The 14,400-nt window shown below is 37.5% G+C and overlaps 1 protein-coding gene and 1 pseudogene across 1 annotated transcript in view; both read right to left on the bottom strand.

Moving 5' to 3' along the window:
* Positions 1–14,400, bottom strand: part of ASB4 (ankyrin repeat and SOCS box containing 4) — a 213,343-nt gene that overhangs the window by 47,207 nt on the left and 151,736 nt on the right. The gene's annotated exons all lie outside the window — the stretch shown is intronic.
* LOC116759961 lies at positions 10,586–10,686 on the bottom strand (annotated as a pseudogene).

Raw genomic sequence — 14,400 nt, 5'->3', positions numbered from 1 at the left:
AGAATTTGTTTGATGCCACTGTGCAAATGTCTACAAGTCCTAGTTATAAAGATGAAGGGGTTTTATCTGCAAGGAGCCAAGCACACCTCATTTTCAGAATGGCAGGAATTGGCAATAAGGGTCCACAGTGGAATTGAGGCCCATGGCATGCCCCAGTCCCAAACCCACACTCTTTAGCTTTAGTTCTCTGCTAGTTCTTCGGAAAGACAGAGCAAAATGTTATTCACAAAGATGTCCGCCCCTGAGTTCCTGGCTATGCTGGATGCAAGTTTGGTCTTTAAAGAATAAAGATCGATTTCCTGAAAGAACTGTGTACAAAAGAGTGTGTCATTTCTAGGTACTGTGAAGAGTTCTGTAAGTATTGTTGACTTGGAAAATCATTTTGAAGGGAATATAATTGTATTTCTTGAATGGGAAATTAATCCAATTTCAGAATAACTTTCAAGATCATTTTTCTTCCCTACTTTCCTCTCACTGAGGACCTTAGAAACGTTCTAACACGGTAACGATTTGCTTTCAGCTGCTTAGGTTTACTCTAGAGCTTTAATTTCAAAACATTCATTGTGGTTTGAGTTGCAGTTTACTTATTGGCTTAAACGTGATTCCCTACTCAGGGCACCAAAGAGTGCTTTGATTTTACATTTGGTAAGACCGGTAGTTCTTTCCTCTACCATTTGTAATCGCTTTACTTAATCATCAGCATCGCCCACACCCCGCCCCCCCAAATATCACCTGGATGCTTTTGAGCATTAATAACAAAGGTCTGCTTTTTCCAAATGCCCTCGAACTTGAAATAAATCCCCTCAAATTCTACCTCCCACACCAGGGGGTTTATTCCATCTCCAGTTAGAGTGGGGTGCAAACTCTTGGGGAAATAACTAGATTTTCTAATCCCAGTGTGAAAAGTTTAATGTCTTAGTGTACAACTCAAGACTTTTAATTAATAATACTGCTTTGTGGTTCTTCTATTCACCCTTTCTTTTACCTGACTAAATATTCAATTCATTCTAAAATGTCTATTTATTTCACCAAATACGACATCTCTAAGCTGCTTTTTAAAAAATTAATTAATCTATTTATTTATTTATTTATTTATGGCTGCATTGGGTCTTTGTTGCTGCATGAGGGCTTTCTCTAGTTGTGGTGAGCGGTGGCTACTCTTGGTTGTGGTGCACAGGCTTCTCATTGTGGTGGCTTCTCTTGTTGTGGAGCACGGGCTCTAAGTGCGTGGGCTTCAGTAGTTGTGGCATGCGGGCTCAGTAGTTGTGGCTCACGGGCTCTAGAGTGCAGGCTCAGTAGTTGTGGTGCACGGGCTTAGTTGCTCCGCAGCATGTGGGATCTTCCCAGACCAGGGCTGGAACCCATGTTCCCTGCATTGGCAGGCGGATTCTTAACCACTGTGCCAGGGAAGCCCCTAAGCCATAAGATTTGTAAGTAAAGTTATCATAATTGTAAATTCTGGTGTTTGTTTCTCTCTAGTACCTTGGGGGGAAAATTCTTATGTCCTTCCTTTGGTCTGACTTGGACATAAGTTTAAATATTAAACTTATGTTTTAAAAAACATAAGTTTTTTAAACTTATGTTAAACTTAAACTCTTCCATTAAAAAATCTATCTGCACCAGGCTCAGCCTCTGTGGCCATCCAAAGTCCTGACATTTCTCTGGAATACTCCTTGGGTTTCAAACTTAAACTAGCTCCAAGCCGAATTTAAAGAATTGGACTTTTGTTTATATATGAGGAAAACAAAATTGCCTTTTTTAAAAAAATTAAACACACTGGAGCTGTGTTCTGAATGAATTGCAGGATTTACCGCTTTTATTTGGGAAGACTTGTTTCTGGGTCTTACTGTCATTCTGTTAAAAAACTGCTTGTGGGGCTTCCCTGGTGGCGCAGCGGTTGAGAGTCCGCCTGCCGATGCAGGGGACACGGGTTTGTGCCCCGGTCCGGGAAGATCCCACGTGCCGTGGAGCGGCTGGTCCCGTAAGCCATGGCCGCTGAGCCTGCGCATCCGGAGCCTGTGCTCCGCAACGGGGCAGACCAAAACAGTGAGAGGCCCGCGTACCACAAAAAACAAACAAACAAACAAAAACTGCTTGTGGGCTAGTCTGGAAGAAAGAAACAGAAAAAGCAGGAGCTAAACTGTGTTGCATTATAACATTACAGGGATTCTTGACTTGCCCTTGGCAACTAGAGGGGAAGGAAGTATTAGGAACCCCAGGAAACATGAGGAAGTGGGAAGATGGACAATTGCAGACCCCAGCAACCTGAGGCATTTGCGGCTAAAGAGAAAATGGCCCTGATAGACTCCCCTGTGTAGGGATTGGCCGAGTTCTTTAGGAATAGTGAAGTCAGCCATTCAGTTAGCTTCTTCACCTGTGCTGGGATCCTTCTATTATCCCCAAATCTTTATTAAAATCCTGTGATAATAGCAGCTGTGTTGTAGAGCTGCCTTGAGGAATGAAGGAGAAGGTGGCTTATGCACATTTGGAGCAAAGATGAAGAAGGGAGAGATCAGGCAGCAAGAGTGGTGACAAAACATGCATGGGTGGCTAAGGCAAGGCCAGAAGAAGGAATTCTGAGGGACAGATGACAACCAGCAGCCAGAAGAATATACACTTCTCCCACCCCAGGAGCCTCACGACTATTAAAGAAGGTGCTGAACTTCCCAAAGCTACATGGCAAGGGTATGTAGCTGAAATAAGACATGTACCCAGAATACTGGAAGACTCAGAGATCTATGAATTATGTATAACACACAAATTTCTTTTTTTCTCTTTTAAAAAGTCAGTAGTGGGTTTAGCTGGTGGCGCAGTGGTTGAGAGTCTGCCTGCCGATGCAGGGGACGCAGGTTCTTGCCCCAGTCTGGGAAGATCCCACATGCCGCGGGGCAGCTGGGCCCGTGAGCCATGGCCGCTGAGCCTGCGCATCTGGAGCCTGTGCTCCGCAACGGGAGAGGCCACAACAGTGAGAGGCCCATGTACCGCAAAAAAAAAACCAAGAAAAAAACAGGCCGTATCTTCAAATAAGGTCACATTCTGAAGTAATGGGGATGTCAGGACTTCCACAGATGAATTTAGAAGGACATAATTCAACCCGTAACAGTCAGATTCTCAAGATGGGTAGAAGGAGCTCTTCCTAATTGTACAGAGCCCTGAAAATTCTGATCTGCTCTTCACATATTTCTTAAAAATGGACACATTTCTTCCCCTGCCTGCCCCAATCTCTAAGGGAGTATCCTGGCTTGGGAAGTCATGGTTACCAGTGAAAATGTGTGATATCTTTCAGCGGGTATTTGGGCAAAGCAGGAACCACTGGTCTTGGGGAATGTTTTAATAAACTAGACAATAAATATTTAATATGCTATTAAAATAAGATTTTTTTCTGTATATCAACTACATGTAGATGAAAAGCTGAAAATAATTTTCCTTTTTTTTTTTTTTTGGGGGGTACGTGGGCCTCTCACTGCTGTGGCCTCTCCCGTTGCCAGGCTCCAGACACACAGGCTCAGCAGCCATGGCTCACGGGCCCAGCCGCTTCGTGGCATGCAGGATCCTCCCAGACCGGGGTGCGAACCCGTGTCCCCTGCATCGGCAGGCGGACTCCCAACCACTGCGCCACCAGGGAAGCCCTAATTTTCCTTTTATGGCTTCAGAACAAAGTGGAAAATTTACATGCAATGGCCATGGGATGGATTTATTTCCATAAAATGGCATTCTCTGCAGTTTCAATTTCATACAAAGAATTCTAAGGGTTTAAAATGCTACTCAACAGATCCCTGCTTATTTGATGTGCAATGAAGGAAACAGTTGTGAATTCTGGCTTAGTTTCCAATCTAAAAGGATTTAAGGAAAAGTGGTGTTTTCAGCTCTAAGGCTTAAAACTTAACCATATTCTAGAATTAGATCAAACAGAAGACAAATTAAGATTTTCTATAGATTATATGGAGCCAGATTCAAAAATTGATGTTAATTAAGACCATTTCGCAGAGATTCTAGTGTACATTTTTAATGACGTGGACATGAGTAATTATCTTATTAAGTAGTATTGGGACCTTTCACAAACAGCTCGGATGTCAGAAGGGGGCCTAAATGCCTGTGTTCATCTATGCTCTTCCCATATCAACCTAGTGGAAACCCAGGTTTGGAATTCAACCCCTTCCCAGATTTCCACAGGAATACCATTGACTTCAAGTATATATTTGGATACTGTACACACGTTGAAGATCCAGGGATTACCAGGAGCTCTGAGCACAGCATTCTGCCAGTCCCTTTCCTCCTACTCTCTTTTCTGGCTTTCTCACTTTTATGTTTTCCCCACCCCCCCCCCCCCCCCCCCCCCGACCCCGTCCCCAAGCCACACCATCCCTTCATTAACAATGCCAATTCCTCCTCTCAGTTTACGCACAGCATGAATTACAGCATATCAAATTATTACCTCAAGTAAACACAGTGCTTTCCCTAAGAACAAATAGGAGAACAAACTTTTCTCTACTCCATTACACATTGACCGTGGGTCACTTACTTAACCTCTCTAAATCTAACGGAATACAGTGAAAATCGCCCCATAAGGTGAATTTGGCACATGACTGGCACTGACTTCCATCCTCTGATCAGCCCTTTCTTAATCAGGAAAAGCTAAAGTTTATTTGGGTGGGAAGAAAAAAATGAGTGACACCAGAAGAGGAAATAGTAAACAATCTCAAACCATTTGGGGAAATCCGGGAAAGGAAAATAGATCTCTGAATCCCAAATATTCTCTTGGCCCAAACTGGCCAGTTAAATAGGAAACTTTAAAACATCAAACTTCAGCAGGCCCTGGGTAGTGTGGATTGTACACTTGGACCCTGGAACTTTTTGCATTTCATTAATCATGTAATAAAATTTTGACTTTATATTTTAGACAACTGAATTTTTAGACCTCACTTATCATATTATGGTGGGGTTTTATATGAATATGGAATTTTTTTAGGCCTTATATATCTTATTAAACTCTCAAAATAACTACCCCATTTAATAGTAGAAAAGAAAAGAAAAAAAAAAAAACAGACACTTCTGAAGAAAGTAAGGGACTAAACAAATTGGTAACAAGAGTTGGGACTCCTACCAGTTCTTCTGATGGCAACTAGACTAATTCTTCATGGACAGCATGTTTCCTTCCCCAGGAGACTTCATAAAGACTAGATAACAGAAAATTATTTTTCCTCCAAAACACTCGTTTGGAATGATACTCAGTTAATTATCTCATGTTTCATCTGGCCTGTGTCCATGTGTTTTAGAAACTTTGTGGGTCCATGCCTTCCTATTGGTGGCATCCAATTGCAAGCTGGGTCTAAAGCAATCTGGCAATATGGTGAAGTCAATCAAACAAGCAGTCATTTCAGTTAAATACATAGAATGGGTAATTCTATGTCAGAGCCACCCCCCCAGTGAAATTTTCATTCCGTACTGGTATAAAGAATTTTGCAATAACATCAAAGTTAAAAGTGAGGAAAAACTGGTTCTGTAGTGATTTACAGGCTAAGATGTATAATAGTAATAATAATAGTGAGAAGAATAGCAAGAGATTCCATTTATTGAGTGCTTACTTTATTCCAGGTACTGTGCAAAACACATCGTAATTTAATCTTAATGAGAAACAATTTTATAAATCTATTTTTGTCTTTTTCACTAGAAATGAAGAATTTTGCATTGATGATACAATAGCTAACATTTCCAAGAAAACTCTAGGCTTTGATGCCTACTCCCTGATCAAATAGGTAGATGTGAACAATTATGAGTAAAACTTCCAGTATTGCTGTCATATAGAAGAACAAGAACCACAAGAAATGACCATGATATCTGATTTAGTATTTGCTTCTTAAACAGATGCTGCAACATCTGTTTTCTCCATTCATCTACCTTGCAGGTGTAAGTTAATGTTTCTTACATATTGGGTATTTCTCACATGACAGAAAATACTCATATACTTTATGGAAAAACCTCACTCAAAGCCAGGAGCAAGTTTCACCATGATACTCTAGTGTAATTTGCCTATGTTTATGGCATCGCTTTCTCCCTGCTCTCACAAATAACTTCAACCTGTCTTCTAGACAAGTAGAGATACTGGAGCAGTTTCAGTCTTAAAGTTCCTGTAGCATAATTCTTTAATGAGGTCTCTTATATTTAACCCCCAAACCATGTAGTCTGTTGGTATGATCAGAAGAAGGATTTGGAAATCAGAACAAAAATACTGGCCATCAAGTGATAGACTACATGTTGGCATTTTGATGATAGGCAGACTGGGTTTGAACCTGCCTTCTGCCATTTATTAACTGTGTGACCTGAGATGTTTTACCTGTCTTCTCTAAGCTTTAATTTTTCATCTTTAAAATGAAGATAAGAACAGTGTCTGTCTCATAGGGTCAGTGTGAAGGTTCAGGGAGTTAAGGCACATAGATGTGTTAACATAGTGCCTGGCACATAATAAGAGCCTAGTAAACATTACTTATTATAATCACTCCTCTCTCTGCCACTTTGAGCAAATTTGGCCAAGTCATTCAACCTCTCTAACCTCTGATGCTATAAGGAAATAGATTAAACTAGATGTCTTCTAAAATCTTTTTCTGCTCTAATTTTCTATGAGTCAAAATCATTCTGCACATTCATAGGAAATATAGTCAGCACTCACCAAATACTCAATATGTTCCTCTACATTTCTCAGCATTGTACTTGAGTTGAGACCTCATAACCAGTCTGGCCAATTGAAATATGAGCATAAATGATGCCCAAGGCTTCTCTGGGTCCAAAGCAGTTATGAGCATGTGTGAATTCTTGCATTCCTGTTGTTGCAATATGGAAGCAACTGGATCTCTGAGATACCACTAAAGAAAATTTGCCTGGCCTGCACTTGACTGTGACAAGAGTAAGAAATAATTCTTTGTTGTGTTAAGTAAATGAGATTTTAAAGTTTGACTGTTAAAGCAGCTAGCAGGTACTTGCCCTGACTTATATAGTACTCAAAGGCCTCCACAACCTATATCTTAAAATTGTTATGTAGGTAAAACTTTTTAAAAATAAGGCACACTATTCCTGGGGAGGGGGTGGAGTGGGGGGGGAGAAGAAAGGAAATGTAATTAAAGATCAACATGTGGCCTGAGAGGCATGCATGAAAAACATAAAGAGGCCAAGAAGCGAACTAAATAGGGCATTGTTTTATGTGTAGCTCCAGGCTTTTTTGGCATTTACTAGATGCCACCCTTTTTCCCATTAGCTTGGTTTATTTCAATTAGGTGTATTTCACTGTACAGGTAGGATGGCTCTGACTCTTAAGTTAGAAACTCCTAAGTCTGTTTTTACAACACCTTAACATTTCTCTTGGTTTTCATTGGGCATTGCAAAATTCTTAAAGCATAATTAATTTTACTATAATTACACTAATTATAAGAAGAAAAACATTTCACACCAGAGGTAAAATGGAAAGGCACACAATATCTGGTGTCCCTGCTTCACAAGATTGTTGTGAAGACCAAAGTAGATACCAGAGGTTGAAAATTATTAAGTGTTACACAACAAAGTGAGGTGGGTGGTGTGATGATAGAATGAGAGGTATATTGCAAAGACACTAGAACTTATGAAGGAGGCTGGATATCTGATATGGGAAACCTATATTTTTAAAGAGAAGACACTGGTGAGAGTCAAAATACGAAGCATGGTTAGAGATCTACACAGGAACTTTAATAAGAGCCTAACTTCATGCTACAGAGTATACCTAATTTCACTATTCTCTTCCTTTAAAGAGAAAGCTACTAAACTTAATATATATTTGAAAAAATACTAACACCTTCTTCAGAATAATCGAAATTATAAGAGCAGTGAGAATGGCCTTTCTAAGCAGCTACATATTTACACATCTCTGGATAGTTTAGGGAAACTGGGATTCTTTGAGAGTTTGCATTCATATTTTCTTAACAAAGAATATAGCATTGGTAGGCACACATCAATGTCATTTTATTAATATTGATTTAAATGTGAATTTCAAAAGTAAATAAATACCAGTGATTCAGCTCTCCATGTCATTTATCAAGATGGATTTATCCAAGCCATTTGTGATTTGGATGGAATGTTGGAACAGGGACCACTGCTCCATAACAAACAAGATAGATGAAAATCTCAGATGACTGTTGACCTAATACAAACAAAATATCTCCTAGTTGCATTGGTTGTTGCCAAGTCCCAGTGGAGTGCTAAGAATAAATACAGCACAAGTGCAGAAAGGGGTCTGCTTGACTTTGTTTGTGATTGTGCAAGTGGATGAGCGATAGGACTGTGTGCTGATCTCTGCCACTGTATGGAAGCCACTGGATCACTGACGTCAGTGCTCAGAACGCGGTGTGCTGTGAAAGCAGTAGTCCCTCACAACATAAAAGGGAAAAGTAAATAATATGACCTGAAGAAGAGAACGAAGCTTGAGGCAATACGTCAGGTCATTGAGGCAGGAATAATACTTCACTGTACCAACAGTTACCATCCAGTGAGGCCCTCTGCTTGGACTCTGATAGAGTGGGTTTTCCCAAAAGGGAATTGGTGGATGGTCCGAAGAAGCACTTAGCAGCATCACATTCATTTTAGAAGAGCAATGATCCATGTATTCTCCAAGACTTTGAGCTAGGTACATTGTGTAATTTACAGGAGACTTGCTTCTCCAAAGTCTGGCCAACAGTGGCCGGTTCATCTCATATTCAAGCTGTGTATAAAGAGGCAAAAATTCAGGTTGAATCGTTGTCAGTGACTCTAGATTAGATGTAACTAATTGCCAAAATGGTCTCACCACATGGATATACTAAACAGCTTTTTTGCTCCTCACCCAGTGTCTAGCAATCAGTGAAGGGGTCACTGCCAATAGGGATAGAGAACAGGGAATGGGAGTGAGAAGAGTGAAGTGTAAGACCTGGAGAAGGGAGAGAGTGGGTGAAGAACCATGGGGGCAGCTCTGATCCCTGCATTTCAATAATTTGGTCTTCTGTGACCACAAATTCCCTGAGTGGAGACAGGGAAGACCTGTTAGCAAACTGGACATGCGTCTCCCTGAAACACACACACACACACACACACACACACACACACACACCTGAGGAACATGTTAAATATATCTCAGTTCCATCTTAAAAAATTCAATCTTTTCAAGCCAGAAAAAAAGATTCTCAATATAGTCTAAGACTCCAAATCTGTTCAACATCAAGTTTGCTCATATTTCCTGATACCTTGATATGAAATATAAGATGGTTGGATGGGGCTTGGTGACATTCTTATTTTATTCAGCACATGTACACTTTCGTTGTTTACTATTGCTTCTTGACTCCATAGATTTCTTCCAGGTTTAATTTCCTTCTTGCTGAATTAGATCAATCAGTAGTTCAAAAGCAAAGAGCTATGTGTAGTAAAAATTACTTTTTAGATGTCTGGGATGTTTCTATTTTAATTCTTCAATGGTAGGCTAAATAGTTAGAGTTTTAGGTAAAAGCTGATTTTTTTCTCAGCACTTGAAAGATGTTTCTTTGCTTTGTGGCACCCACTGATACTGAACAGAATTGTTTTGTCAGTCTAAATATCATTCCTTTATAAGCAATATGATTTTTCTGTTGATCAGCATTTGAGGTTTTCTTTTTGCCTATTCTGCAACTGCTCCTTCTCCATGAGCTCCTTCAGACTCGGGCTTTTGGTTTATCTTAAGTCATGGAAACTACTTAGCCATGATCAATTTTTTTTAGTATCTTCTTTTCCTTTATTCTTTATATTCTCTTTCTGGCACTCCACTAAGATATATGACAGAGATTCTCAAACAATGTATCTCTTTCATGTTTTCTGTTTCTGTGTTGCATTCAGAGTGATTTTCTCAGGTCTGTCTTTCAATTCATTAATTTCTTCTTCAATGAGTGTAGTCTACAGTTAATATATTATTAACTTTTCTTGTAGCAGGTTTATCAAAATATAATTCACATACCACACAATTCACTCATTTAAAGTGTACAATTCAATGGTTTTTAGTATATTCTCAGAGCTGTGTGAACAACAGCACAATAAATTTTAGAACATTTTCATCACTCCAAAAGAAACCATGTTCTCTTTAGGTATCACTTCCCAAACACTCCCAGCCCTAGATAACCACTGATTTACTTCTGTCTGTATGAATTTTTTCTGGACATTTCATATCAATCAAACAATATGTGGTCTTTTGTTTATGGCCTCTTTTGCTTAATATATTTTCAAGATTCATCTCTTTTGTAGCATGTGTCAGTACTTTATTCCTTTTTACTGCCAAATAATATTCCATTGTGTGGCTATACCACTTATTATTTATCCATTCATCAGCTGATGGGCATTTGGGTTATTTCTATTCTTTGGATATTATGAAGAATGCTGCTCTGATCTTTCATGGACAACATTTTTTGGTGAACATATGTTTTCTTGGGTGTAGGAATGGAGTTGCTGGGTCATAGGGTGACTATATGTTTACCTTTTGAGGAATTTCCAGGTTGTTTTCCAAAGCGTACAATTTTACATTCCTAACAGCAGCATATGGGGGTTCTAATTTCTCCATATTCTCTCCAATACTTACTCTTCATAAATTCGTGTCATCCCTGCATAGGGGCAATGCTAATCTTCTCTGTGTCATTCCAACTTTAGTATATGTGCCTCCCAAGCAAGAACTTACCCATATTTTTATTATATATATATATATATATATATATATATATATATATGAAGTGGTATCCCATTATGTATGGTTTTGATTTACCATTTGTATATCTTTTTTAGAGACATGTCTATTCAGACCCTTTGTGATTTTTAAAATTAGATTATTTGTCTTTTTATTTTTGAGTTGTAAGAGTCCTTTAGGTATTCTAGATGCAAGTCCCTTATTAGATTTATGATTTGCAAATATTTTCTCCCATTCACTGGGATGTCTTTTCACTTTTTTGATTATGTTTCTTGCAGTACAAAAGTTTTAGTTTTGATAAAGTCCAATTAGTCCATTTTTTCTTTTGTTCCTTGTACTTCTGTTTTTATATTTCAAAAACCATTGCCAAATCCAAGGTTACAGATCTATGCCCACATTTTCTTCTAAGAGTGTTATATTTTTAGCTCTTACATTTAGATCTATGATGCACTTTTACTTAATTTTTGTATATGATGTGAAGTATAGGTCCAACTTCTTTTTTTGTGTGTGTGTGTGTGCAGATATTCAGTTGTCCCAGTATCATTTATTGAAAAGACTATTCTTTCCCCCACTTAATTTTTTTTGGTACCTTTGTCAAAAGTCGATTGACTATAAATGGAGGGTTTATTTCTGGACCCTTAATTCTACTCTATTGATCTATATGTCTGTCCTTATGCCACTGCCACACTGTCTTGATTATTGTAGCTTTACAGTAAGTTTTGAAATTGGGAAGTGTAAGTCCTTCAACTTACAACTTTGTTCTTCTTTTCCAAGATTATTTTGACTCTTCTAGCTTTCTCAAATCTCCATATGAATTTTATGATCAGCTTGTCAATTTTTGCAAAGAAACCAAGTGTAAGTTTGATAAGGATTACATCGAATCTGTAGATCAATTGGGGGAGTATTGCCATTTTACCAACATTGTCTCCTGACACATGCACATAAAATGTCTTTCCATTTATTTTCATGTTCATTAATTATTTTTAACAATGCTTTACAGATAGCAGAGTATAAGTTTTACAGTTCTTTTGTAAAATTTATCATATTTTATTCTTTTTTAAGCTATTGTAAATAAATTTCTTCATGTCATTTTAAGATTATTCATTGCTTGTGTATAGAATTACAATTAATGCTTTTAAATGAGGTATAGTTGATTTATAATGTTATATTAGTTTCAGGTGTACAACATGGTGATTTAAAATTTTCATAGATTATACTCCATTTAAAGTTATTATAAAATATTGGCTATATTCCCTCTGCTGTACAATATATCTTTATAGTTTGTTTTATACATAGTAGTTTGTACCTATTAATCCCCTACCCCTATCTACAATTGATTTTTGTATATTAATATTATAACCTGTAATCTTTCTGAATTTATCACTTCTAATAGTTTTTAGTGGATTGCTTAGGATTTTCTAAATACAAGATGACGTTATCTGTGAATAGAAACAGTTTTACTTCTTCCTTTCCAATCCTGAAGCCTTTTAATTTCATTTTCTTGGTTAAATGCACTGGCTAGAATCCCCAGCACAATGTACACTAGAAGTGATGAGAGCAGACATCTTTGTCTTGTTCCTGACTTTAGGCGAAAAGTCTTCAGTCTTTCATCAACAAGTGTGATATTAGCTGTGGACTTTTCTCTGAAGCCCTTTATTGGATTGAGAAAGTTCCCTTCTATTTCTTAAAGTGCCTTTATCATGAAAGGGTATTGGATTATGTCAAATGGGTTTGCTTCATCTACTAAGATGATCATGTGGTGCTTTGTTCTTTATTAATATTACATATTACATTAATTAATTTTCAGATGTAAAAACCAACTTTGCATTAATCCCACTTGGTCAAGGTATATAATCCTTTTAATATGTTGTCAGATTTGGTTTGCTGTATCTTGTTGAGGACTTGCATCTATATTCAAAAGAGATATTAGTCCATAGTTTTCCTTTCTTCTGATGTCTTTTTCTGGATTTGGTATCAGCATAAAAGTGGTCTCATAAAATGAGTTGAACTTGTTCACTCCTCTTCTATTTTTTGGAAGAGTTTATAAAGAATTGGCATTAATTCTTTAAATGTTTGGTTAAATTCACCAGTAAAACTGTCTAGGCCTGGACTTTTCTTTGTGTATAGTTTTTTTGGTTACCAACTAAATTTATTTCTTTATTTATCTTTTGTTACAGGTCTATTAAGATTTTGTATTTCTTACTGAGTCAGTTTTGGTAGTTTGTGCCTTTGTAGGAATCGGTCCATTTAATCTAACTTATCTAATTTATTGGCATATAACTGTCCATATTATTTCCTTTTAATCTTTTTTTGTTTCTGTAAAGTTGGTAGTGATGTCCCCACTTTCATTTCTGACTTTAATAAGTTGAGTCCTCTTTTTCCCTTGGTCAATCAAGGCTAATTTTTGCCAATTTTGTTAATTTATCAAAGAACCAATTTTTTATTTCATTGATTTTTCTCTATTGTTTTTCCTATTCTCTATTTCATTCATTTCTGCTGTAATCTTTATCACCAAATGAGAAGGAAAGCATAAGCTATCTTCCTTTTTTAACTTTTTATTTTATATTGGAGCATAGGTGATTAACAATGTTGTGTTAGTTTCAGGTATACAGCAAAATGATTCAGTTATACATATACATGTATCTATTCTTTTTCAAATTCTTTTCCCATTTAGGTTGTTACATAATATTGAACAGAGTTCCCTGTGCTATACAGTAGGTCCTTGTTGGTTATCCATTTTAGGGAGTTTGCGATTGACATGACAAGCTATTTTTTTTGTAATCCAGTCTTATTAATGAAAATAAGCAAAGCCCCGAACTTGCACTATAGGAAACTAATTATTGCTTCAAACCATCTCTAGACCTTCAAGCACCCGCTGCAGAGGTTGGTTTATGTGTATAGGAGTCTGGAATCCAAAGACTAGGAGGAGGAGAAAAAAAATGTCACCCTTTGACCGTGCTCCTCATCAAAATCATCACATAATACAATAAGGCAGTCTTCTGCAGAGGTAGGACCTCCACCCTTCCTCTCTCTCTAAAGTAAGTTTGTAAATGCTTCACTAATCAGGCTAAATTTATTTCATCTGCTCCTACCCAGTGTCAGTGGAGTCTTTAAAAGATTTTGTCTACCAAATAAGCTTCATATACACTAAACAGTAAACAGTTTGTTCTGCCCATATTATTACTATTTTTTGGTCAATGTTAATCCATTTTTCAAATGATTTATTAGCAGTAATATGATAGTATTATAAAATCACAAAAATTACTAAATCAGTGTGACCTGAGAAAGTTTTGTAACCTCTGGATTATCTATTTTCATTTTCCCCCCCAGTCTTATTAAGGATAACCGCATGGGTTTTATTAAACTTTCTGAAATATTAAAAAGAGCTCCAAGAACCTTTCTAACCTCATGAGCCTCAAATTGGTAACTGATTGATGAAGGTGTCTCTAAAATCACACCAATAGAATAAAACTGTATTTTATTGGTAAGTACATGCTCCATGGTGATACCCTTATGGTGATATAATACCTCCTGCTCTTGATCACATTTCCCAAAGATATTTTTCTAGAGGTAGAGAAGGAGCAAAAGGTGCGATTGATAAACTTGTTGTGACACGTTTGGGAACACTTCATTTATTCTACAAAAATTGAGCATATACTGTGGCATATACTGTGTGCCAGACGTGAGTGAACAAAACAAAGAAA

Source organism: Phocoena sinus, chromosome 9 (assembly GCF_008692025.1).
Source record: "Phocoena sinus isolate mPhoSin1 chromosome 9, mPhoSin1.pri, whole genome shotgun sequence".
Taxonomy (NCBI): Eukaryota; Metazoa; Chordata; class Mammalia; order Artiodactyla; family Phocoenidae; genus Phocoena; species Phocoena sinus.
Note: the sequence above shows the minus strand (reverse complement) of the source record. Positions and strands in the feature narration are given on the sequence as shown.